Source organism: Peromyscus eremicus, chromosome 19 (genome assembly GCF_949786415.1).
Source record: "Peromyscus eremicus chromosome 19, PerEre_H2_v1, whole genome shotgun sequence".
NCBI classification, from domain to species: domain Eukaryota; kingdom Metazoa; phylum Chordata; class Mammalia; order Rodentia; family Cricetidae; genus Peromyscus; species Peromyscus eremicus.
This window is the reverse complement of record NC_081435.1, coordinates 36,011,314-36,038,711: the sequence shown is the minus strand read 5'-3', so window position 1 is coordinate 36,038,711 and position 27,398 is coordinate 36,011,314.

The window sequence follows — 27,398 nt, the reverse complement described above, 5'->3', positions numbered from 1 at the left end:
CATACAAAATAAAAATAATCTTTCAAAAAATTAGACTTTCCTGAGACATAAATATGCTAATATGAATTTATAATATTCAAGCTGTTGATATAATTGAGACCCTGTTTTGATGACAATGTTAAGGGAATATTGTTCTCTTGGAACTACTGACCCAATCCCATGGTCAAGGCTGAATTTGATGTTTTGTTATGAAATAGTGTTTGCCTAATTTTTAATGTTTAATTTTTCTTTCTTTTTTTTTTCAAGACAGGGTTTCTCTGTGTAACAGCACTGGCTGTCTTAGAACTCGCTCTGTAGACCAGGCTGGCCTCGAACTCACAGAGATCTACCTGTCTCTGCCTGCTGAGTGCTGGGATTAAAGGTGGAATATTTTTTTAAAAAAAGTGTATTGCAGCATGTGATACTTTCTCAATAAGTACAACCCTTCTCCCACATCAAAAAAAAAAAAAAAAAAAAAAAAAAAAACCTTCTTTTCACAGCAGAGGCTGTTATAGACCACCACAGGCAGTCAAAATGCAGAGACTAAGCAACCGTGGAGGAGCAGCCTTGAATGTGACATCTGTAATACAGCTACTACATCTAAGACTCGGGGAGCATAGAGCCAGAGGAGGTGGGAAGATAGTAAGAGCCCAAAAATCAAGACACTGGCTGCAAGATAACGTCTTCTGGACGTGACACGGACTTCGCACCCATAAAATCTCAACAATATGGCTGCCCAGACAAGACCTACAAAGACCAAACCAGTCAGTATGCTATGTTGATGGGGATAAAGTTCACAAACTCCAACCTCAGGTAGCCAGTGAGTGCTGAGGGAGGGAGAATTCATTTTCTTCAGAACCCAGTGTCCTGATAGGTTGTACAATACAGCCCTAATCCCATATATAACCCATACATAAGTGTGTAAAACAATAAGAATTATAGTAAACAAGGTTATAAATCTGAGTAGTGAATATGTGGCAGGGCATAGGAGAGGTTGGAAAGGGGAGAGAGAGAACTGGAGAAATGATATGAATACAATGTGCTCACATATGGAATTCTCAAAAGCAACTAAATTCGTATTTGAAAGCGAGAACAACATTTATAATGAATGAATGAAAGTGTATGACTCTCCAAAACAAAACTTTGAGAGCACTCTAACTCTTAGAGGGATATGGAATACACATAAGGCTGAACTTCAAGAGCCTAGAACTCCCCATTTCCCTTGGCCTTCTGACTCAAATTTAGCCAGCTCTAGGGGATCTAACATTCTTTTCTGGCCTCCATGGGCACCAGGCACACACATAATGCTCACATACATATTCAGGCAAAACACTCATATGCACATTCTTTTTTAAGAACCCAAATCGCTGGGCGGTGGTGGTGCGCACTTGGGAGGTGGAGGCAGGCAGATATCTGTGAGTTTGTGGCCAGCTTGGTCTAAGAGCAAGTTCCAAGACAGCCAGGGCTACACAGAGAAATCCTATCTTGAAAAAAACAAAACAAAAAGAACCCAAATCACAGAAGGCACATATACCCATACGCACTATTTAAAGAAGTAGGAATACATATATATATAATAAACTATACATATAAATAAATTATATATATAGATATATAAATGTATAAATGCAGACATACTGGCATAAACTTCTATTCACATTATCTGGAATGATGGAAAACTGGAAAATCACAGCCGCATCTACGTGAAGGACAGCTGGACTGAAGAACAGACACCAAAGAGAGGCTTCCTCCTATGCTTGGCTTTGTACTATTTGAATAACTGATCATAAATAAAACAGTGATCTTACCTATGAGGGAAGAAGGGAAGGAGGAAAAAGAAAGTTAGGGAAGGAAGGGAAAGAGATGCAGTGGTTTGAGTGATCAACACCCTTCACAGGCTCGGGTGTTTGAACACTTGGTCCCCAGTGGCTAGTGCTCTCTAGGGAGGTTATGGAACTTGTAGGACAGGAGCCTTACTGGAAGAAGAATGTCACTGGGTGCTGGCTTCTGGGGTTTATAGTCTTGTCCCACTTCAGTTCACACTCTCAGCCTCCTACATGCTGTTAAAGATGTGGTCTCCCAGCTGCCTGCTCCAGCCACCTGCCACCATGCCTCTCTTGCCATTATGGGCTCCCACCCCCAGCCCCGTCACTTCCAGCTGCCTGCTCCAGCCACTAGCTACTACTCTTTTGCCATTGTGGACTCTTCCTTTTAGCCCATAATCCCCAAATCAACTCTTCCTCCTATAAGTTGCCTTTTAGCACAACAAAAAGTAACTAATATTGATATGAAAATACAGGATATAGATATGATAGGATAAAAGAGTGGATTGTTGAACCTATTTTTAAAGATCACCCGGTTTAAAATGTTTTACATTGATATAGATTTTAGTTTATTGATACAAATAAAGTTAATTTTGTTATACTGTATGTATATTTCTACTCTTGCTTAAGGTATTATGTTTGTGTAACTCATTTAAAATTATAATGTAAAATTAAGAAATACAGATTAATAATTAGTCATCTATGATAATCAAACTTATAGTCATGTTAGTTAAGCTTTCTAGGTATACATAGCTATATTTCAGTTAGGTAGGTAACCTCCAAACACTTCAAAGACCTACAGAATATGGCATTTAAAATATTTTAAAAACTTAGACTTTTCTGGACAGTGAGACGTGTCTGCTCCTGGCAGCACCAATTATTTCAAGAAGAATGATGGGCACTGAATAAACTCATTATAGAGTTAGCTTTCTTTGTGACAAAAGTTAGCCACTGGGCAAAAAAAAAAATGCCCTTACATCAAATGATTGACAATATGTTGTATAAACTGGACATGCAGGACCCATAGGAAGGTGACCACTGAACTTTGCAAGGCAAAATGGTCCTTCAGGTTCCTGCTTCGCAGAAGAAACTGCCAGGCATTCTACAGGACACAGAGAAAAGTGACTGAGAGACTTTAGACCTATGGGCTGAAGATGGATGTCCCAACATTGTAGAGGAACTTTGGATGACTGTCCAGGAAGACAGCTATCTCTGTCATTCTAGATTTTTGGAAGTTGCTTACAATGTACTTCCTGTTTAGTTAGGTAATGTTATATCATTCTAAGGTCTTTGATGTAGTTGAAGACTAGATAATTTTAATTTTCCTTGGTTATGATAAAAGATAAATTAAATATAAAACTTTAGACTCACAAATATAGGATAGATAAAATATTTTCTTTAATTTTGCCAAATACAAATCGACTAGATATTATAACTATAATTCTTGCTTGGTAACTGTTTTGTTGTATGTAATTTTACTATGTTGAAGTTGAAACCTTCCTTTTGAATAGAAAGAAAAGGGTAAGTGATAAGGAAATGTCTTTCTGTATGCTGTGAATATGTGTTGCTATGATTAGTTGATAAATAAAGCTATTTGGCCTATGGCAAAGAAGCTTAGAGGCAGGTGGTAAATTTAAAGAGACAGGAAGAAGAGGGAGGAGACAAGTGAGCTGCCCAAGGAGCAACATGTAATGGGATGCAGGTAAAGCCATGGAATATGTGACAATACATAGGTTAATAGTTATGGGCTAATTTAAGATATAAGAGCTAGCTAGCAAAAGGCTTGAGCCATGGCCGTGCAGTTATAATTAATATAAACCTCTGTGTGTTTACTTGGGGGATGCGAGTGGGAGAGATTTGTCTCGACCTCCAGCAGGCCGGGACACAGGAAATCTTCCAACTACATAATATAGAGGGGAATGTGGGAGATAAGATAAATAAATTAACAAACATGTGCCTTTCATTTGTTATATCATTGTCACCAGCCCCTGGTCATAACTGTTCCTAATTATGTCAATGTTCTCAACATTGATAACTATTCTTCACATACTTTATAGCTTTATTTGAACTTTTGCTTGCTTTACTTGTTAGTTTTCAAAACAAGTTAATTAATATACCAATTACAATCTTCATGTCCATTTTCTCATTTTTTTTGGTAATTTCTGCCTTAGATGATTAGATTGAACCTATGATATCGATAAAGGCATGTAATATGTATGCATCCTTGTAGACTGAAGCTTCTGTTATAAAAATCAAATTTTTCCATTTAATTTTATTCCAGAATTCTGTACACTATTAGTACATGACAATAGGTTTTGATATCATTGTAATTATCAGCACTTGCTTTATCTATCTATAAAATTTCCTCTTTTATTTCATTTTTACATTTCTATAATTAAAAAAGTATAGCTGAGGCTGGACTTCAGGTCTCCTTGAAGCTGCCGTGCAAATGCAGGGGCCCAGCTGCAGCATTCAGGAAGTTTCTTCTGCTCTTCCACAAAGCATGGGTTGATACGGGTGCAGCCGAAGCTGTAATTGAATGCGGCATTGTGTCACCTCAAGAAAAGTACTGCAGGCAACAGTAGTAGCTGTGGGACCAGGCTCCAAGGAAAGGGCAGATTCCACCAGCTAGTTTGAAAGCTGGAGAGAAAGTCCTCCAAGAACATGGAGGGGCAAACGACAGGGATTGTATCTTTATAGAGGTGGTAACATTCTTGCAAAGTATGCACCCTGAAAGCACCATTGAAATGACATCACATGAAGCTGCCCATCCCGCTGACATTCTGAACTATTTCATCATATAGAAAACTTCTATGCCTCCCTCTTATAAAAAGCTGATGATTCTTAAACTACTGGCATCCACTTTTTCTGAGGTCAGCTTTGCTGCGCTGGTATAAACATTTCCAAATGAAATAATGAAAATAACTTTGTATGTTTGTGAACAGGGTCATTTAAACTGCTTACACTTATTTTCTTTACCTTACAGTACATCATCTTTGTATACATTATATTTACTGTGGTTTATCAATCTTATTTTATTATTGGATTGATGAAATATATATATATCTTTTTTTTTTGTTTTTTGTTTTTTGTTTTTTTGAGACAGTCTATGTAGCTCTGGCTGTCCTAGAACTCATTATGTAGACCAGACTGGCCTTGAACTCACAGAGAGGCACCTGCTTCTGCCTCCCAAGTGCTGGGATTAAAGACACGCACCATTCACTGGCTGGATTGATGATATTTTTACATGGTTTTTCTTATTACATTTGTTTAATATGTATGTCCATGTGTGGGAGTGTGTGTGTGTGTGTGTGTGTGTGTGTGTGTGGTGTGTGCTGGTATGAACACACATAGAGGTCAGAAGACAATTTTCAGGAGTTGGTTCTCTCCTTCCACCATGTAGGTTTCAGGGATCAAATCCAGGTCCCCAGGCTTTGCCACAAGTGCCTTTACCTGCTGAACCATCCCACTGGCCCCCTTTTTCATACTTTTTATTCTATTGTTCTTTTGTATCTAGTTTGAAGTTATGCCTTCTGTTTCTACTATGTTATTAACTAATGTACAAAATTTTAGCACATATATTTAAAGATGTGGAATTTACATAAAAATGATATTTATCAATTGAAATGCAGCTGTAGTCAGTACTTAATTTATGTCTACCTTTCCTTCACTTGGGTTTTCACAATGTTGAGATTTTTTTTAGGGGAATTTTACATCTGAATTTTTTTGTGTGTGGGAGGGGTGGTGTTGGTTTTTTTGAGACAGGTTTTCTCTGTGTAACTGCCCTGGCTGTACTGGAACTCACTCTGTAGAGCAGGCTGGCCCCAAACTCACAGAGATTTGCCTGCCTCTGTCTCCCAAGTGCTGGGATTAAAGGCTTGTACCACCACTGTCCGGCACATCTGATGTTTTTAATATTTAAAATAATTACTTCTTAATTATAAACGACATTGCTGTGCCTAGTGCTTCTTTGTTTTGTGATCTCCCTCTGAGTTTACTTTTATTGCTCAAGTATACTCCCTGTTAGCTATTCTCCCGAGGCTTACAAGTGATATGCTAAATCTCTTATTGTTTTCATTATGTCCCAATTCATATTCACACTTGAGTGGTGAGTTGATAGTATAATAGGGTGCTGTCCTCACAGCTTTCTGAAATACCACCTATATGATGGTTTGAATGAGATGTCCCCCCACTGCACTGAGCATTGGAACAGTTGGTCCCAGCTGGCAGGGCTGTTTGGTACGTTTAGGAGGTGTGACCTTGCTAGATGAAACTTGTCACTGGAGGCTCGCTTTGAGATTTCAAACATGGCATGTCACTCCCAGTTCAGACTCTGCTTCCTGCTGGTGGTTTAAGATGTGAACTCTCAGGCCACCATGCCTGCCTGCTTCCCCACTGTGGTGATGGTGGACTCATCTTTGTATAATCATAAGCTCCCAAGAATCCCTTCTTTCTATAAGTTGCCTTGATCATGCTGGTTTTTATTACAGCAATAGAAAAGTAATTAATTCAATATATATTCTGAAGATAATCTTCATCACTGAGTCAATGAAGTCTCTACACACTTTCTTTCTTTACCAAGTTCTGCAGTGTACCCTTGACAATACTTGCTCCTCTGAAGTACCATGAATCTTCAGTGAGAAGTCACTTTGTTTTAGCCTGTCTCTGATTACAGCTTGCTTCCAATGACCCAGCTCAAGTCCTGGTCACAGGGTAGATCACCCCTTGCGGACACTCTCACTGACCAGACCAGAACACTACCTTCTGCTTTTGCAGTCATTGCCTAGAAGAGGGAGGGACAAGTTTGTCTACAGCATGCCGGGATGCTTGCCTTTCACGCCCATCCACTGCCTTTAGTTCAGAGTTCTCCCTGGCTTTTATTAACTGCTCCCACAGTCCCTTCTGCTTCTGTTTTGGACGTGGATTCGCTCCTCCTTCAACCTGCCCTCACCCTAACTCCAGCTTTCAGAAGTGTCTCAGGATGGTAGCCCACTAAACCGCTCCTTTCTTTCCCATATAGGAACAGTTGTTACTTAATTCTAGGGCCTTGGGGACGCGGAGGGAGACATCAAGACCCTGCTCAGTCCTTCCTTTTGCCTAAACCCCAGCCTCACAAACAATTCCTTTTTGAAGTTACACATCCATAAAGACATTCAAATCTTTTTTTTTTTTTTCCGGTTTTTTTGAGACAGGGTTTCTCTGTGTAGCTTTGCGCCTTTCCTGAAACTCACTTGGTAGTCCAGGCTGGCCTCGAACTCACAGAGATCCGCCTGGCTCTGCCTCCCGAGTGCTGGGATTAAAGGCGTGCGCCACCAACGCCCGGCGACATTCAAATCTTAATGCTTGATCTAAATAAAATAACTCAATTTACATTGCTTAAAAACCACAAATAGTAAACCACAATCATTTCCATGACTTGCTTAGATTTTTGTCAACTTTCAAGTCTTTTCACTCAAAAAGGAGTTCCCTGGATATGTTTTTATCTCTCTGAGAAAACTCTGATTACTCTGTAAGGTATTGCTGCTGCTTGGTTCGGGGGCCATTGTTTCATGTGTATGCTCAATGACCTGATGCCCTGTTTGCCCCCTTGTTTCCCTCTCTCCACTCGCCTTATCAAGTTCTTAGAGTGCAGGAAGAACTATTATGGGATTTTTGTATTCAGTATGCTTTAAGTCTTCTTTCTTTTCTCCAGACCCGAAGTTTGGAATTTGAATCTAAACAAACCATTTGTCAGAGGCCACAACTACACACCCCGGGCCAAGCAATCCAGGCTCTAAAAGTGTGGTGTGCATAAATGACTGTCACACAAGCCACCAGCACAGGCAAATGGACTTGGTGGAGTAAACATCTAAGGGGAATGTCAGACAGCCAAGTACAGGCCAGAGATACCTGCTCAAACTTTCTTTCTTTCTTCTTCTTCTTCTTCTTCTTCTTCTTCTTCTTCTTCTTCTTCTTCTTCTTCTTCTTCTTCTTCTTTTCTTCCTCTTCTTCCTCCTCCTCCTTCTCCTCCTCCTTTTCCTCCTCCTCCTCCTCATTTTCCTCCTCCTTCTCCTCCTCCTCTTCCTCCTCCTCCCCTCCTCTTCTTCCTCCTCCTCCTCCTCCTCCCCTCCTCTTCTTCCTCCTCCTCCTTCTCCTTCTCCTTCTCCTTCTTCTTCTCCTTCTTCTTTTTTGTCTTCAAGATAAAATTACTTGGGCCTTCTAAATACCATGTATTTCCTCAACTATACTGTGAGAAAACTCACAAATGTGTTAGCCAGCAAATGCTCCATGAAAGACAGTCTAGTACCTGAAAGACACTAAGTAAATTTAATGTTTTCCATGTGTCAAATGTCCAATCCTGGAGAGGCTTTCTGTATGCCCCAGTTTTCATATCTATGAAATAGAATAACAGTAGTATTAGCGTATCAGTAAAGGTTCATCAAGAGAAAACACCTTCTGGTCAAAAGAAGAGACTCTCTGGCCTGGTTGGAGACCCAGCATTCCAACTGGGCCAGATCAGTCAATCACCTGGTCCAGGGGTCCCTAGGAAGTCAGGCTCAACTTAAGCCATTCTAAAAAGGTAGGAAGAATGATTATTCTTTTAATGAGATTCTGTGCTTTTTCATCCCAGAATTCCTGCCCCCCCTCCCCCCCCACACACACAGTGCCTATGAGTGACCACAAAATTCTACTGGGTCTGCATACTTTTCTGTGACTTAAGACAGAAAAAGGTACATTTTTTCCTTTTTCTTTTTTTCTGCTTCTGTCTTTCAGATATTATCTGGAATATTGTCAGAGCTTTTCCTGGTGCTTTGGGCTTCCTTACTCTTTCTCTAACCCCCACTCTGCCTCCAACCAACACACACACACACACACACACACACACACACACACACACACACATACACACACACACACTGCGTGGCTGCTTGTAGTCACGTGTGTCACGTATATCAGCCTCCAGGCCAACTTGAACAGCATGGCTCATTTCCTTCTCTCCATTCTCCTTCAGGAAGCTGCCGAGTTTTACAGCTTGCCTTTGGGGTTTGTCCTGGGCTTTTTTTTTTTTTTCAACTCTAATAAAAATGTCCTTGAACTTCCATTTAAGTCCATTCTTAAATTCTTTTATTAATAAGACTAAGAACTCCAAGAAAGGGCCCCATTTCCCCTTTATCATCAGTACCCGCATCCCACAACTGCCATGAAGATGAAATGAGTTGATGTGAGCACTATGCCCAGAGCAATGCCCGGCATGCTGTAAGATCCATATATATGTTTGCCAAGGCAACTGTCTTAAAATTGCTTTCAGTTGCTGCTCTTCCCTTCAGTAGAACAGAGCTGACCAGTGACATTGTTTAGGGAAGGGGTCCATTTCCCTCGGCATTTTTCTGACTTGCACCTAGAAATGACTAGAACGGACACCTCCAGAGAGAGCTGATCACAGTGTGGAGATGACAAGTCACCATAAAACTCCAAGGCTGGTGCTGGTCAGTTTCAGAAGAATGACTGTATCTTTGAAACACTTTAGGAAAGTCCTGTAACTAACTCCCTGACTGAGCAAAACCCATCCCTCGACGTGTGTACTGGGAACCGCATTCCAAGCCCTGTGTTTCACCTTGCTGCAAGCATATCACAGCAGCCGGAACAGGAAACCTAGGAGTGTGCATCTGCCTGGGAGCGGGCTGTGTCACGTATTGCAGCTTTAGGCTCTGAAAATGGAAAATGGCCACTGTTCTAGTCAAGTGGGGCTGTGCCTCTGGACAGACTACCGGGAGGATGTTGTTGTTGTTGAAAGGAGAAGGTTCAAGCTGATTAGAAAATAAATAAATAAAACAAAACAAAACAAAACAAAACCACCACTGTGAAGGCGCTTCTTAGCCAGCCCCGGGAGGAAAGTCTCCTTTTAGCCCATATACCTATTCATCCAGAATCCCTTTGGTGAGAACATGGTCTTACACACGTTTAGATTGTAGAAAAGACTGGGAACTGTTTGTGGCTCTTGGGGTCAAGTGGACTAGAGAGAGCAAAGTCTTGAAAACGTCTCTTTTGAACTTTCTTTCATACTGAGTGGATGGATTAGAGTCTGAGCAAATATTTCCTTGGCCTTCCCCTAGAGCGTCTATGTTGGATTAGCTTCCCAGCCTCATTTGAGGAGGTGTGTGCTTGCATTTCTCATTTATGCAACAGGTCTCCTTAGCAAATCCTAGAATTCAGCAGTCTGGATTGAACAGTGGTCTCTGTCTCAATTTCCTCTTAAAAGCATGAAATTGTGTCCTGCATGCACACAATTCTGTCATCTCTTTGAACATCTCATGTACAAACCGTCTTAACAAAACGAAGCAAGATGGTACCTGAAGGTATGAGGAAAATATTTATCATTAGAGCATGCCAAGCCCAGGCTTAGATACTGGGGAATTCCAGAGAGCGATCATGTGCTGTTTCGTCTAATCAATAACCGTTACAACACCAACAAAAGACTACATGCTCCAGGAATTAGGGGCAAGCAGAATCTTGAGCGTTTCACCTTTCTATTGCACCCGAGCGGTCTTTACCTCTTGCCTCAAACCTGAGCTCCCAGCTCTTCAAGGCAAAGAGCTCTGCATTTACCATATCTATGCTGTTTAGAAGACAGTTAGTAACCATTAGGATGGACTGCAGCTCCTTAGGGTTCTCAGACTGTTCAAGCTCTGTATCACATTGTTCCTGTCTTTCAAAAAAAAAAAAGTCCTCACCAAGGAAAGCGCGCTGGTCAACAGAAATGTCCCCATCTCTCAGCATTTCCAGGGATACGTTTGTATAATCTGGTGCATCATAGCCCTAGCTAGCCCTCCAGGCACCCCCCACAAAGCCCCAGAAGTGCAGAATAGAACAATATGGAAATAAAGGATGAGGAACGGGATGGCTGTCCTCTCCACCTCAGGACAGGCTTTCCCACAGTGGACCAGAGAACCAGAGGGCCTGCCTATGAGCTGGCCTTCTCAAAAATTTCTCAAAAGCAAAGGGCAATAGCAAACCTCCACGGAGGAGATGAAAGCGACAAAGAATGAGAGATTGTATGGAAATGTAGCACGGGCATGGGGATCCCTGTGGGGGAATTTTTAGAGATTTCACTTCCAGTTTTCCCTCTACTTTTTCCTTTTCAGTCTCTAATAGAACTTGTAAGATGGGTTCAGGGAAAGTCTTGGCCTCTGTTTTCTAAGCAGGCTGTCCACCAGATGCTAATGAGTGCTTCTTACTATGGTAAGAACTTATGAGTTCCAGAAGCCACATTCTTTAAGAGTAGAAAGAGCAAGCTAAAACTAAATGGGATGCCTTTTAATTATTTTTGTAAAGTTTTATCTTTAAAGTAAAGGAGCATTTTAAAAATTAATTTTTATTATGTATGTTGGACAATGCAGCCATTGAAGCATGGGGAATTTTCTGAGAGTTTTCTTCTAAAACTTCTGAAAGAACTGGAAATTTGAAGACAATCTACCAGTTAAAGTTGTCTGAAGGCCTGTACAAAAAAAAAAAAGGAGTGGTCCAGAACCCGATACCACTGTATCAGAACTGACCCCAAGGTGCCATGAGAAGGAAGACACCAGTGGATATACAACTGGAATTTGTGTGTGGGGGGAGAAGGGCGCTGACAGAGCTCAGTCATGCATGGCTGGAAGACCAAATGAATTCTGTTTCACCAGAAGGAGTTTATAGGGTTAGGACAAAAGTGACTTACTTCATCCAGAAAGTACCTGCTTTTGTTACAGTAGCCTTGCAGGCCACTAAGGATGGGTCCTCAGGCTCTGTTGAGGCCCAACTAAAGAATGTTATTTCCCTATGGTCAAAAGAAGGGGATCTACCTCTGACTCTGTATGAACACATGAGTCTGATCTGCTCCAAAGACTAGAACATTTCATGCTGTTGTCTCCCCGACCCTTAACAGTTAATCCAGCTGGGCCTGTCAATCACTGAGCCAGGAGGCCACCCCTAGGAAATGTGGCTTCTGAAAATATGCTAGGGAAAGGGGAGGAATAATTAGCCTCTTAAGGAGATAACATACTTACCCTTCCCAGAAACTCTGGCCCTGCTCAGTTGCCCATAGTACTAGGGCTCCATCTCTCTCTGTTCATCCTACCTGCTTCTCTGTAGAAAGGTATAACTTCTTCTTCTCTGTATTTCTTTTTGCCTAAGTCCAGGCTTGCTTTAGCTGATGTTTTGGGGTTGTTTTTTTTTTTTTTCACACTTTCTCTGAAGCTATTCCTGACCCCACCCACCCACCCACCCACCTTGTGACTGCTCAGGTCTTCCTCCTCTGAGTAACTGCCAAGATTTGTGGCTATCCTACTCTGTTGTTTTTCTTTCAATCTCCAGTAAAATTGTCCTAGAGCTTTCTTCTGATTCTGTTTCTAAATTCTTTTGTTAATGAGACCGAGAACTGCAACTTTCCCAGGAACATATGGCACGCAATGTGGGGCTTCCCAACATTTCCTGTCACCTTTATCTCATACTAAGTCAGACTAATTCCTGGCACCAGGATCTACCTGTAAAGTAGACATCTTATGAAAATGGTTTTATATTGCATTAGAAAACGACACAGGAGAAACAGATTCGGTTTCCTAGAGGACAACCATGGACAAGATGGCTGTAGTCATATTGTAACAGGTTTCCAAACCTTAGTAGTTCCCCAGACCTTGGCATGACTGACTCCATGATGGAAGTACCTACCATTCATGCCACAAAACTCAGCACACAGACAGCACCACCTGCCAAAATGAAAACAAAGACCTAATCCATCCAAGTCCATAGTTCTTAGAAAGTCTCTAAATGTACTAACCTTGTTTTTGGGCTTCTACAGTTCCGCTTCTGGCTAACTGTTCTTGTTAACTGAAGTATGTCAACCCAGAACATGGTTTTTGTGCTTAAAAACTCACCCTGAGAAAGGCTCAGGGCTACACTGGGATCTCAAACACCCAGTGTAGTCAATGGCTGGCTAATAAAGACTTTCTGTTGGCTTAAACCCATGTCCAAGCAGTATTCTCTAGTGGATACCCCACAACATTTCCAAATAGAATCTGTACAAAAAAAAATGTACAGCCAAGTAACGAAATGCCATGACTGAGGTCAGATCTTAGAACTTCCACTCTGTCTTTTAATAGTTATGAGAGTAAGGAGAACTGACTTAACTTCTCAAAACTTCATACTCTCAGAGCAGAAATGGGAGTAGCCATTATAATAATCAGTAAAATATTTATTTCTTATTTATTTATCTGTTTATTTATTCATTCATTAGTTTTTCAGTATAGGATTTCTCTGTGTAGCCCTGGCTATCCTGGAACTCACTCTGCAGACCAGGCTGGCCTTTAATACAGAGAGTTACCTGCCTCTGCCTCCCAAGTGCTGGGATTAAAGGTATGTGCCAACATATCCTGTTCAGAAAAACATTCTAATTGTATTATAAAATATATATTATGGTTGATATGGAGATAATGTGTTCTATTCCCTGATCTCCATATCCATAAGAAAGAAGGGTTCTAACTGACAGATTGATTAAGCCCTTGGGTTAGAGAATGAGCTGAGTGGAGGAAGGTTAAGATAGACAGAGAACCTCAGCACAGAAAAATAGGCTCCTTAGAGGTAGAGATCCGTACAGTGCATTTACGTTGTCCCGTGTTTGAAAACACCAAGACGGGAAGATTTCAACACCTGACAATGGATGGTGCTAGTTCCTGACTGCCATATGGCTGGTCTATAGGACCAGAAGGGCCCATATTGGCCCAAGTAGAACATTGTGTTTTCCAGAGAGGGGAATACAGCTGAGCAGGAAAGTAGAGGTCTCAAGCACCCAGAGGACACCTGAAAACCCCATCCTCCTCCACTAGGAATCAGAGTTGTGCTATACAATACATTCTATCTCCCCTGTTAGGATTTTGTGGTCCCAAAAGTTTTTACATTTCATCTGTGTTAAAAGAAAGAGAGAGAGAGAGAGAGAGAGAGAGAGAGAGAGAGAGAGAGAGAAGGAAGGAAGGAAGGAAGGAAGGAAGGAAGGAAGGAAGGAAGGAAGGAAAGAAAGAAGGAAAGAAGGAAGGAAGGAAGGGAAGGGAAGGAAGGAAGGAAGGAAGGAAGGAAGGAAGGAAGGAAGGAAGGAAGGAAGGAAGGAAAGGAAGGAAGGAAGGTTGGTGTGAATTAGGCCTCTGCTAGAAAGGAACATAAAATCCCTAGGAGTGTTGGAACATTGTCCCATTTCCAATCTAACCCCAGAAATTCCTCAGTAAGTCCCAACAAGATCTTTTACTCTGTTTGTTCACATGGTCAGGTGAGCTCTTCAGTTGACAAGGTAGGCTATAGTCTACATAGGTGTTTTTGGGTAAAGTCAGCTTGTTCTCAGCCTTAGTTTTGCTCACTGGATATGTTTCGCGTTTTTTTAGAATGCCCTTCAGACACATGAAGGAATTTGTGACAGTTACCCCCTGTTCTATTTGCACACATGCACATATACACATGTGCACCCAACTGAACAGCACTGGTCCACTTTTCAGACGTCAGTCACCTTCCCAGGATCTTTCTTCCCTTTATGGATCCTGCTATGCTTATGAAATGTCCTTTCAAAGTTCAAGTGCAGTGCACAGAGTGGAGCACACTCTTCTCAGCATGTGCTGAGAAGTGTCCCTCCCAGTGGAGTATTGTTTCAGACACTCAGCTTGGCAGCCGCACTGTGTGTGTGTCTGTCTGTCGGACCACACTCTCCGCTGACCGGGCTCCCTCTTCTCTAGCAGTCAATGCTACCTGCCTTCTTCCCACAGGTCTTTTATCTTATCCTGTCCTACCCCTGCCTCAGCCCAAGGTTGAAATGGCCTCCAGCCAACTTATCTCCAGACTCCATAATTTTTCTTTAACCTGGTTACCTGAATGTTCTTTCTTACCCCAAAATAGCAGTTCATGTGCTGAAAAAACAAAAAACAAAACCACCTTTCCTACCCCAGTAGCCTTCAGAGTGAGCCGTGACCCCTTGGCACAGCATTTGAAGTCCTTGGTGACCCAACTCTAGGCTGTTTTTTGGGTTTCTTTGTCTTCAGCACCCTGTCAGCCAAACCAAACCCTTTGCCATTCTCCTCAGACTCAAATAGTTCACGTGTTCTCCCTGGTTGTGAATTTTTGTCATACTTCAAAGCCTTTTCCATAAAGCCGTAAATGATCTCAGCTTTAGAAACCCTACATTTTTTAAATATAAATAGGTTTTTATAAAACCTATTCTTAAATATTTGTTTATCAAACCATTTGTGTATAATTTATCTTACCCCCTTCCCTGCCTCTATCCTCTTTCTAACTGGCACAGTCCTTTACTTGAGGAGGTTCCTAGCTACTAGAAACAGAGAAGCAACAAACAATGAGTGACCAGTACTCTAAAGTGGGATGGCTGGGAGAGCCTGGGCTATGAAGGGTGGGTGTTTCCTAAGAAGTGTCCCTCAAAAGGCTCCTGGGTTGTAGGACTGAGCCCCAGGTGATGGTGCTACAGGGAGATGAGTGGATAGTGAGAGCGCCCAGGTCATTCATGGGATAATCCATTGTTCAAGTCACACTGATTGGGCTATTAAGAGGTGGGGCTGAGATGGAGGAAACATGATCCTCGCAGTATGTTCTGGGACCCCACCCCCTTCCTCTGTCTCTTTCTGCTTCCTGGATGCCCTCAGGTAAACAGCTTTCTTCCACCAAAGCCTTCTGGCAAGGCCCCAGACCTAACAACAATGGGGCCAACCAGCCATGGACTGAAAGCTCTGAGATTGTTAATCGAAATAAATTATTCCTCCGTGAAGTTGTGCTTCTCAGGAACTCTGTCTCAGAGACAAAAGAAAATGACGAACAGCAGTGTTCAAGCGGAGATTGTAGGGTCAGGGAACACTCAGCTCAAGCCAGAAAAGCTGAGTTCTGACCTGAGCCGGAGCTACAGACAGAGGGAGTGATCTCCAGTGTCCCTTTGACAAATGAGATCATGGCGGTTTAGAGAAATGAATTGGTAACTCTGTGGCTGCTTTGAAGCATGAAAGGTGGGGTGTGGTGGAGATGAATGCAGAGAGGCTGGCCAAGTGACTGTCAGGCAGGGCCTCGCAGCCTGTGCTTCAGAGGCTGGTCCTTATGGGAAAGACAGCACCAGCCCTTGGAGGTTTTTCAGGAGAATGGTATGTCATGACCAGACCTGTTGAGATTTTGAGCTCAACAATCACCGTCCTGACTAACAGTGAAGGAAAGAAATGAGAGCCAATTAGGAGTAGGGTATTAGACTTAGGTGACATTTGGGGAAATTTTCAAATATGGCAGCATGTGCAAAAAAAAAAAAAAAAAAACAGTGGCTAGGCAAAGAATGGAAGACACCTCAAATATGGTGAACTTGGATGTGAGTAGTTGGGAGAAAGGATATATGCTAGGTTCCCAGATCTCCAGTCAGCTTTTCCTCCACGTTTTCTTACTTTGTATAACTGCCTGCAAAGAGGTAGTCTGACCTCCCACAGAGTCAAAGACCTAGCTGTGCCAGGCACAATTTCTCCATGAGCATCAGATCCTTTAGAACACCTCATCCTTGGACAGGCCCAACAAATGCTTGCACAATTTCTGAAAACTCCTCATTTTGGAGGCCAGTTTCATTTATGATTGCAGATAGGGCACATTGTTTTCCAAAACTATTTCTGCAGGTTGGTGACTTTGCAAAGGACTATGGTTGGTTCATCTGTGGTACTCTACCCATTTTCCACATGACAGCTATTTACTGGATGTTTCCAGCCATTGCTTTAGGTGTTGGTGATAGAATGGTGAATACAATAAAAGCGTCCCGTCCTAACAGCGCTTGTTGTACCAGAGGACGATTAACACATAGTGCTATAATTGTCCAGAAGCAACATAGAGGAAACAGTAAAGACAATGAACCAAAGAGTAAATAGTTAAGCTACAAGTTAGATGTTGATTAATAGGCTGGAATGCATGAGAAGAGCATGCTGGACAGAAGGGGTAGCTCCTTGCCAGTATATTTTTGTTTGTTTGTTTGTTTGTTTGTTTGTTTGTTTCGAGACAGGGTTTCTCTGTGTATCTTTGCGCCTTTCCTGGAACTAGCTTTGTAGACCAGGCTGGCCTCGAACTCACAGAGATCCGCCTGCCTCTGCCTCCCAAGTGCTGGGATAAAAGGCGTGCAGCACCACCGCCTGGCTCCTTGCCAGTATCTTAGCATGGAACCGAAATGACAGAAGAGAGTGCCCTGGAATGAGATTAGAAAGATGGGCAGCTCACCTAGGAGGGCCTCACATGTCATAGAAAACAGGGGTTATCGATTCATCCGGAGATTGACATGATCTGACCTTGGATATACTCTCTGTCTCCTCAGAGGTTGTCCTATGTCTATACCTCGCATCTATGGAGAAAAGCAGAACAGGGCTCCACGACTTTGCCTTCCCTGAGAATGTTTTAGAAAGAAAGCAGCCAAACCTTGTTTATGATCTTCATTCAGTAAAAATGTACCTGGGCTTTGTTCCAGCATCTTTAGTAATATTATTGATTATTTCTCCAGGCACAGGAATGTATACCACTCTTTGTCCAAGGAAGAGAGCTGAGCAAAACACAGAACAAAGTCTCTATTATGTTGTGTGTGGAGCCTTGGTGTGTGGTACCTCTGATACTCGTGCTGCCTTGGAGCATGAGAACTAGAGATACGATGATGGAGCAGAAGAGAATGAGCAGGGCCTATTATGACTGAAACTCTGAATGGAAAAAGAAGAGAGGGAGGCTGGTAGGAAGCCAGTAGCAGACGGTAGCAACAGAGCTCCAGCAGGTGATAAATCCAAGCTGAAAGGAAGCAGAAGCGAAGGTCAGGGAGACAATGTGGCTTTGAGCCCTTTATGGCGAGTGAGATTGTGGCTAGCATCAGAATCACAGCTGTGACTCATTTGTCTCTCCTGAGTCACCAGGAAGAAACGGTGGTAATTAGTGCTTCAGTTCAGGTGAGCCAAAACTGGAGCGACCACAGCTGGAAGTCACACTAGAAAGGGGAGCTTGAGAGTCAACCTCCTGTTCCATTGCATTCTCCCATCAGGTTTTCTCTGGGTCTGGAAGAGCCAGGAACACTTCCCAGGATAACAAAAGAGGTGTGGTGGTGGGACTGGTATTTCTATAAAGAAGAAAGCTGTCCATGGGATAATAAGCTTTCTAAGGAGCCCTGTCTTAAATATGAGGGCCTGCCACTCTGTTAATCACTGAGAATCTTCCCTATCCTCACCCTGTTCCTCCTAAACAACAACAAAGCACCCATCCTTAGAAGAAGACTGTTTTCAGTTATCTCTAGATTCCAGGCTGATTATTCCTTTTGCTTGATAGGAATGTCGATGAGGCTGTACTGTGAGTCCTTGGGTCTTCGGCTCTTTTGCCTAGTCACTAGAATTTTCATCAATGCCCTCACAGTCGAGTGCTGCCCATGTGTTAGTGATCTCACAGAGACACCATTGTAATGCTTCGTAATGGTTTTCCTTGGGGTGGGGAGTGAGGAGGAGGGGTCCTTCATGGGTTCCCACATGCATAAAAACAGTGCTGTCAGAATTTCACTCGGAGTAGAAGCCTGAGCATGTCACTCAAATCACAGGGGAACTGTATTGGCTGCTTGTCAAAGGTTGAATTGATTTTAAAATTGCTTTGATGACTTATATATTCAGTGCACAGTTTGGGGCCTCTGTTTATCTCTCCATATGAGCCTAATCACAGCTTGAGAGCATTTGAAGCTTGCTCTATTGGCCGTTTGAAAATACAGGTTGTAGTCACGTGGACTACGGGCTTCCAGTTGCTGAGGGAGAGTCTCACATTTGGAGTTCATTCTTGGCTAGCCTCCAAAGCACTGAATGAATAGGTCTATTTAAGATGAAATTTCAGTTTGATCTCTCCACAGAATGCTTTTGAATTAAACATATACCTAAGTTGTGCATGATTTTACTTGGGGTTATATAGCAGAGGAGAGCTCAAAAGAAGAGACAAACACAGGAAAACAAAAAAACAAAACAAAAGAAAAAACCACCCCCAGCCCACTGGTTAAGTTGGTCGGTCTCATTACCCACTTTTCCTTCCAAGTTCAGTCAGGTATTGTGAACAGCAGGAGGTCTGAATTTTGCTCAAATCCCCCACCAGGATAGATAAGAAAACCTTGCCAACATAGACTGAAAATTCAGAATTGGACAAGAAGGAGTAGACTTTTGTTCACCTATGAATTGATTAATAAAAGGTAGGAGGAGGGATCTGAAAGAAAAGTCAGAGGGGAATGGGAACCGCAGCTCGCGTGAATGGCTAAGCTTCTGTGCTATGTGTTAGATTAGTGAGGGGCGATAATTAGTTGACGTTAGGAAAATGGAAAGTAAGACTGGAATGCAATAGCCTGAAAAACCAGAGTCCCTAGAGCTCTGGACTTGTCCTGTCACGACTGGCTGATGTTTGCACAACTTTCCCCAGGGTGGGGGCCACACAAATTCCTTATGCTAATGGACACATTTGATGGATTAAACTAAAATCTAACCGGGGATATTCATTACCCTTCAAGGTGCACGGTCAATTCATGTGGACTTGGAAAGAAACATTGAGGATGGAGGCAGAGATGGATCAGGTCTGCTTGCTACAACTCACAGGGTTAATGGTTAGGTGGATGACAGTCTAAAAAGCTAATGATTTCCTTTTCTGATTATTCTCAGTCCTTGTCCACAATGAGGGGCGGGGGTGGGGGCATCAGTTGTCTTACCTTTAGAGAATAGCTCCATGGGTGTGACTGGATAGCAAGCCAACAGTGGATTAACCTTCCTTTCAGGGTTCAATCTGTACTAGGGAAAGAGCAATAAGGATTGCTACAGCAGGCCCAAATGGCCTCTAACTGTTTCATTCCTTTGGTTTTCTAAAACACAGGACCTAAATGCTGAATTTAACAGAGAAAAAGTACATCCCTTCTGAGTCAACTGACCAGGGACACGAGGGCATCATGCTCCCCAGAGTTCCAAGGCTGCCAGTCGGAATGACAAAGGTTGAAAGCCAGGCAAAGGATGATGATCCCGCTTGTGCCAATCAACACATTTCAGGATAATGGTTTCAGGAAGGACCAGAAGTGGGTTTCCAGCAGAGTTAACCAGACTTAACTTCAAAGTTCTTGACTTCTTAGAGACTCCAAGAAGAGCCCTAAGCCTGGGGTCCTGTTTTTTAGACCTTGGAAAATGGAGGTATTTTAACTGCCGTAGATAAAACTGTTTCCTTCCCTGTTTGACTTGCCTTCCATTTCCCCTTGTGTAGGAAGTTCTAGAATAGCTGTGCACATTGTGAATGTCTGACAGAGTGAGGTTGCGTTGGGAATCTTTTAGCTTGGGTTCAGTGTGATTATGTTCATGTGGTTTATAAGGACTTCTGTGTATACTTTTCACAGTGCTGGGACACAGACACAAGACATAAAGTAATATTGTGACTTCAGTTTGTCCAAACCACAGTGTTCAGCTACACAGTTTTGGGGTAGCAAAAAGAAAAAGAAATGTCCTTTAAAAAATGTGTGGGGCCAAATAGCTATTCTGTTTTTATTTGTTTGTTTGTTTTTGGGTTTTTGTCTTGTTTTTTCCCCTGGCTTTGTACTGTTTGTGGACCTGGACAGAGACTTTGCATGCCTTTTACATCCTAAATAAGTATCTATTTTTAGAACTATTACATATTTGGATTGTGTGCTGTTTTCTAAGAAGCTCAAAAACCCTGGATCTGACCTTGCCAGTGAGTAAAGGCGGTATCTAAGAAGTCAGCTAATACCACCAGAGATTAGAGGTCCACACAGGAAGCTTTTCTAGCAATTGAGAGTCCAGAAGCTGAGAGCAGGATAACCAATCCTGTAATCAGCTTTAAGCCTCCAGGAACCCTGTCCAGACCCAGCCTGCCTGACCAGTCCTTCCAGCGATACTGAAATCTGCACACCCTCTCCACAGAAGGGCTGAGGGCCCTGAAAGAGGGGTGCCTGTTGTGAAGGTTGTAAAGTGTGTCCTGGGACGGCTTCCGTCCTCCAAGGGCTGGACAGAGTGTGCTACTGGAGTAACTGTGATCTTCTGTCAAAAGCATTTGATACTCCCATTACTTCTTCACCTCATGCATGAGGTATCGAGTCAGGAGGCCCTTCCCTACCATCTCAAATCCCCAGCTAAGCTCCTCCCCAGTGTCAAGCTCCTGAGAACCTTCAAAGAGAACACAAACAGAAACTAAGCTCAAGATGATGCACCTATTTCTGAGAACACAGTCCTCTTTCATTCCCTAAAGCTCTGGAGTAGTCTTCTGCATGGACAGAAGGTTTTGTTTAGCGTCCTAACTTGATTTTCTCATTTCTCAACCCCTCTATATCTTTTCATGGCCCACCTATAAACCATAGCCCAAAAGACGTTAATTAATAAAGTAGTTAATGGATTGCGTATGGTGTCAGGATCCATTATCACACATTCTTTCTTCTGCTGTTCAAAGCATAATCTGGACACTAGAGTCCCAAGCAATTTCAATCATCAAATGAGTTAAACACATTTTCCGGTACAAATAGAAATTTGCATTTCTATTCAAATGTAATAATAGCACATTAGAGACACTTTTAGGAAATAGTCATAAATAACTGAAAATATAAACACTAGCTAAGTCTAAAATTCATATATTATAATTGATGACAAGTTTTGAGACATAGGAATATGCTTTTAAATGTACACGCACACTATGAAGACACCACACCACTGACCATTAACAGTAACCATGACCAGTAACATTGATGTTACTGGTGTGTCAGCAACAGTTTAAATTACACTCTTATGACGCATTGTCAGCTTTCAGTTGAGTCAAACTTGACCCTCTTTTCAAAACCATCCATCTTCAAGTTTAATAGAACACAGTTTATCATTTCAAATACCCACCAACAAAGCCACTAGGAGTGAAGACTATTGAACACCCTCCTTTTGTTACCTTATACCCCTGTCAACATAACAGAAAGTGGAAAGTTCTACAAAAAGTTGTCTGAAGTAAAAGTACACCTGATGGCAATTAGTCACGGTCACCACCATCAGTCCCTCTTGATGTAGTCACACCCCTGTGTAGTTTTCTGCTGCATTGTGACTGTTGGTTTTTAGCAGTGCTCTTACCCCAAAGGAAAAGTCACAACACACGACAGAATCCACTAACAAGAGTTTTATCAAGACAAAGAGAAAGGGATAGATGTGATCAGGCCTGTGATAGGACAAATGAGAGAGAGAGAGAGAGAGAGAGAGAGAGACAGAGACAGAGAGACAGAGAGACAGAGAGACAGACAGAGAGAGACAGAGAGAGACAGAGAGAGACCAGGGGAACATGGCGTCGCCTTATAAAGGCCAGGATGCACCTGTGCACACAGGCCCATGTACAGAGATCACGAGGTCATGTCTGCATGACTACATGACCGAGTAACCATGGGGCATGGGGCATGCAGGACATATGACCCAGAAATGACTAGGCGTAGATGACTAAGTGTCCCGCCAGGCATGTGCGACCATGGGGCATGGTTGGAATTCCTACCAGTGACAAATTTGAACTTTGTTACCAAAAGACTATGACACAAGAGAGAATATGTACTTTTAAGATTAAGTTGTAAAAATTGTTGCTGCTACTACATTGGTCCCCCCCCCTCCCAGGGAGCTAGTTGCTGTGATGTGTGAGCAACCTTTGGAGCAGTCTACGTGATAGAAAAACTGAAGCCTCCAGCCAACAGCAAGCTTGGAACTGTGGCCTGCCAGCATCCATATGAGTGGACTTACAAGTAGACAAGGAGGCTTGACTGGCACACTCAACACAATACGTCCAAGCTTCAGTCACCTATTCTGACAGCAAGGCTCTGTGACCTCGCAGACGAGGAAAGGCTGTGCGTGCTTGAAACTCCGAAGTCACACGCTGAAGAAATAAATAGTGATCTCCCCTCTTCAACAAATACACAAACCAGTGCTCTCGAAGCTGTGAGAGGGGCAGAGGGCAAACAAAATTATCAATGACTTTGCTCTGTTTCAGCCTTAAACTCATCTTGTCTTAATCCACAAAAAGGAACCACAAGTCCAAGCCCCACATCTCTGAGGTATATTTAAATAACATTGAATTCCTGCAGCCAAATTCTGTACATTTGACTTCACATTTGCTGCTCATGGAAAGACCATTGCTGTTAGGTCAATTAGTACTTTCTCAGAAATTGTTAGCTTATGCAATATGTCAAGTCAGAAAAGCATTTTTTAACTTACCAAGGGAATAGAATATGAAATATTCAATTTTTAAAGTTCCCAAGATAGAGGTCAATAGTGGTTAATCCACTGATATTTCAGCCAATCCTTCAAGCACAAAACTATGGAGAGAGCAGAAACTATGGCTATGAATATTTTAAGATGCCCTTTTCTTTTTCTTCCTTTCTTTTGCTTTGCCAAACGGGCCTTTCATTTATGACTTTTCTGGTATGATATTCCGGGGGAAGAGACCAGAGATGGTTTATTTTCGAATCACCCTCTGAGAGCTTGTCACAATGCAGGTGCACAGCAGACATGACAAACGATTCGATTTTACCCAAGCCCTCTCTTCTCAGGCAGACCCTAATGAGATTCCGTGAGAGAGAGTACCACCAGTGAAATAATGCTGCTAACATTTAAGAACGCAAGCGGAGTCATATCCAGGCACACTGGCACGTTGTAATATCCTCCTAATGAAATCTTGCTTGACTCAAAGACGAAATGTGCCCAGTGTGTTGCACCAGAACCAGAGCTGGTATGCAGCCCAGCCAGATTTAGATGCAAAACAACGTGTACATGTTTTCATTCGGCTAATCTGCTAGAACAAAGTAGATTTTTCTCTTTTTATGATTCCACACATATTTCCAATCTTTGTACATTTTAAACAAGTAAGACAAAGAAAAGCTTTGTGTGTGATGTTGGGTAATGGTGAGCAATCATTCCTGTGTTATATTCCCGTTGAAATGCTTTTCCATGAAGAATTCATCGTTACCCAAGAATCCTGGAATTTGTCTCATTAAAACACATGGAAACCTACTCCGTCTTCCAGGAGTTAGTATGTGGAATGCATTTCCATTCCAGGCAACCAGGAAGTACAGCTTTCTTTGCAAAGTTAAAATAAGAGCTGTGATAAATAATTACTGCCAGAAAGCTAAAAATAAACTTTACTCATAATTACTACAAAAATAATACAGGGAAATGTTGGGACTTTCCTTTTCAAGCACTTCCTGGCTATGCAAATGTCAAAGTGTGGTTCGACAACAGTTGGACAAACAACCGAGTTTTGTGTCAGCCAAGACAAAGCAACTGACCATCTCTGAAATGCTGTCTGTGAAGGGGGGGTGGAAGAGTGAGGGATAGGGGTGGACCCCAACACCTTTGTAAACAAGATCAATGTCAGCACCCTGTCCCCACCTTTCATTTTTATTTATTTATTCATTTATTTGTTTGTTTATTATTTTTGCTTTTTTATAAAGACTCACTTGTCAATTTTCCATGACACTGAACTAAAAGGAAGTATTCTCACGGACTGAGTACACACCCAGCCTGAACACAAAACAACTGTGTCCGCGAATCAACACCTTTCCAAAACTGAGTTTGACCGATGAAGCAAGCAGTCTAGAAGATCTTTGATGTTCAACAACATCTGTCACCAAGCGAGACGGTTCCAGCTGCTCTGAAGTTCCTATTGGCCAAATGGATCCCATGTCACTCATAAGTCCAGGCTGACTTTACCAAAACGAGACTTTTCTAGAGGAGCAAACCCCAAGTACATGTCTCCCAGCAGAATGGACTGCCTGCGTTTGAATCACCTTGCAGCCCATTCCAGCCTGCATCCCAGGGCGAACAACATAAGGTAATTTCAATGATGGTTTTAAAAGAGAGAGAGAACAATAAAATTTGCCTCCTAAGGTGGCTCAGGGGACTGAAAGAGATGAGGATGCAGAAGGGATGTACAGTAAGCACAGGCTCCATCTCCCTGGTCATTGCTCTCCTGCTTCTTCCCTTGTTAATATTATGAGTGTTTGGGAGCTATGAAATCATGCAGTTACGTGAAAAAATTACTGTTTATACATTTAAAATGGGATAATATCATAAGGCATGTTTATTAAGTCAATCCACAGGTCTGGGTCTTTGATATGTACAAGATATACAGAGCATGGGTTTGAAACACGGAATCCACTACCAGGACTCACCTGTCTCCTTCCCTGTATTCCACACAATCATTATTTCATATTTACTTTTTGTTTGTTTCCTTGTTTTCTTGTTTTGAGACAGGGTCTCTCTGTGTACCCCTGGCTGACCTGAAACATTCGCCGCGTAGACCAGGCTGGCCTCAAACTCACAGAGATCTGTCTGGCTCTGCCTCCTGGGTACAGAGACTAGAGGTGAACACCATCTCACCCGGCTCACGTCTGCTGTTAGAACATTTTTCAATGTCCTCATGAGCCCAGATTCTTCTACCCTCCGTAGGAATTCTCAACTTTCCTCGTGACCAAATTCTCAGCATAAATATGTTGAAAAGAATTTTGAGAAATCTAGCTCCACTCTAAAGAACAAAACCCATAGCTAACAGGGATGCTATAATACAGTCATGTCCTTATAAGAATTAAGATACAGAGACACCAATAAGGGAAGCCCAGAAAGCTTTAGGCTAAATAACTTTCACAAGAAAAAGAAAAAGGTGAATGGGGAGCAGGGGAGGGGAGCTCTAAAATGAAGTCTTGTTCATAAAAGCAAAATTTCTGCAGGGCAAGTCAGTGGATAGGTTTTTAATGGAGTGCAAAGCTAATTCAGTTACAAACTGAATCACACCCAAATCAAATCAAGATCCCTCCAGCTGACTGAAAGTGTCTGAGAGGAGGCCATCATTGTGGCTTTCGTAAAGACCTTCCTCTCACATGGTTCGGTCCACTCAAGAGAATAAACACATTGTTAATGGTCAACTCTTTGAGCTGGTATTTGCATTTATCTCTCTCAGACAAAAATCCTCCCCTCTTCCCAAGGTCAGAGAATAATTGAGACAGCATACTTTGAAGGAGGAAGGTTGTCAGTAATGGCTTAGCAAAATGAAGCAAATAGTTGATGTGTCTGTAGTCCTTACAGAGCAGAAGGACTTACATTGGTGAGGAGAACTCATGTGATCATGGCCAAAAAAGGAGGAAGGGCCTGTCTTCATAGAGGGCTGTTGTGTGTTGAGCAGGAGTGATTTATAACAGTTGTCATTTAATCCTTATAACAATCCAATGGTGACAGCATTGCTGTCCTTATCTTAGGATTAATAAAGGAACGTTTGTCTAAAAAATCTAAACAGACTTACACAGTCTTATAGTCACTAGAGATCAGCCATCAGTCCAGCCATCAGTATTGTGACCTCTACAATTAACCAACAAACAGGCAAAGGCATTCACATGTGTATGTACACACACACACACACACACACACACACACACTACATTTAAACAAGTTTGAAAAATTAGATGTTAGCAGCTCACAATCAATTCTGATACAGAAATGATATTATAAATGGCAGTCTTGCAGATCAGTTTGCAAGCGAATAATGAAAAGAGAATTTCACTGTAGTGTTTGATTACTGTTGCATAGCTATTGGTTATTTGGGTTTTTCTTTATTTTCATAGATTTAGGGGAGCATCGGGGAAAGAACAGGAAAAAAATCACAATTTGTGACTACAGATTCTTGGCAAGAACTCTGGCTGCAAGGAACAAAAGTCACTTAAATTAATTGAAGAAAAAAGGAGGAATAGAGAGATGCAAACCCCAACAGGAAGCTGGCAAGGGCTGATATTTCCCTCCATTTCAGGATTTACACACTGCCTTTTTCTTCTGTTCTCTAAGTTACTTCTTTCTTCTCTCTCTGAAGATAGTTTTCTCTGACTCTCCTCACTCAAGGTAGAAAATTCCTTGCTTTGCCTTGTGTCCCAGCTCAAACACATTCCAAAGGTCTATCTGGATGTGTTTGGGGATATGCTATACTCATGGATCAGTGCCTTATTCCGGCATCATCAGAGAAACTTCCTCCTGCAGCAGACAGGAATAGATGCAAAGATCCACAGCCAGACATTACGCACAGAGAGAGCCCTTGGAACACACAGCTCTAAATGAGATGTCTCCATCAAATCCCTCCACTCAGAGTTTAGGGAACCTCTGAGGAAGAGGAGGCAGAAAACTCGTAAGAGCCAGAAGGGATGGAGGACACCAGGAGAACAAGGCCCTCTGAATCAACTTAACAAAGCTCATAGGAACTCACAGAGACTGAAGCAGCAATCTCAGGGCAGACATGGGTCTGCACCAGGTCCCCTGCATATATATTATAGCTCTGGGCTTAGTATTATTATGGGACTCTTGAGTCTGTGAATGAGTGCGTCTCTGATTCTCGTGCCTGCTCTTGGGGCTCTCTATGTTCTGTTGGGTTGCCTTGTCTAGCCTTGATGTGATGTTTTTTTATTTATCTTATTGTATTTTATTTTGTCATGTTTGGTTGTTATCTCTCAGAAGCCTATTCTATTCTAAGGAGAGCCACAAAGGGATCCAGAGGGGAGAAGAGAGGAGGAGGAACTGGGTAGAATAGAGAAAGGGAAAACTGTGATCAGGACAT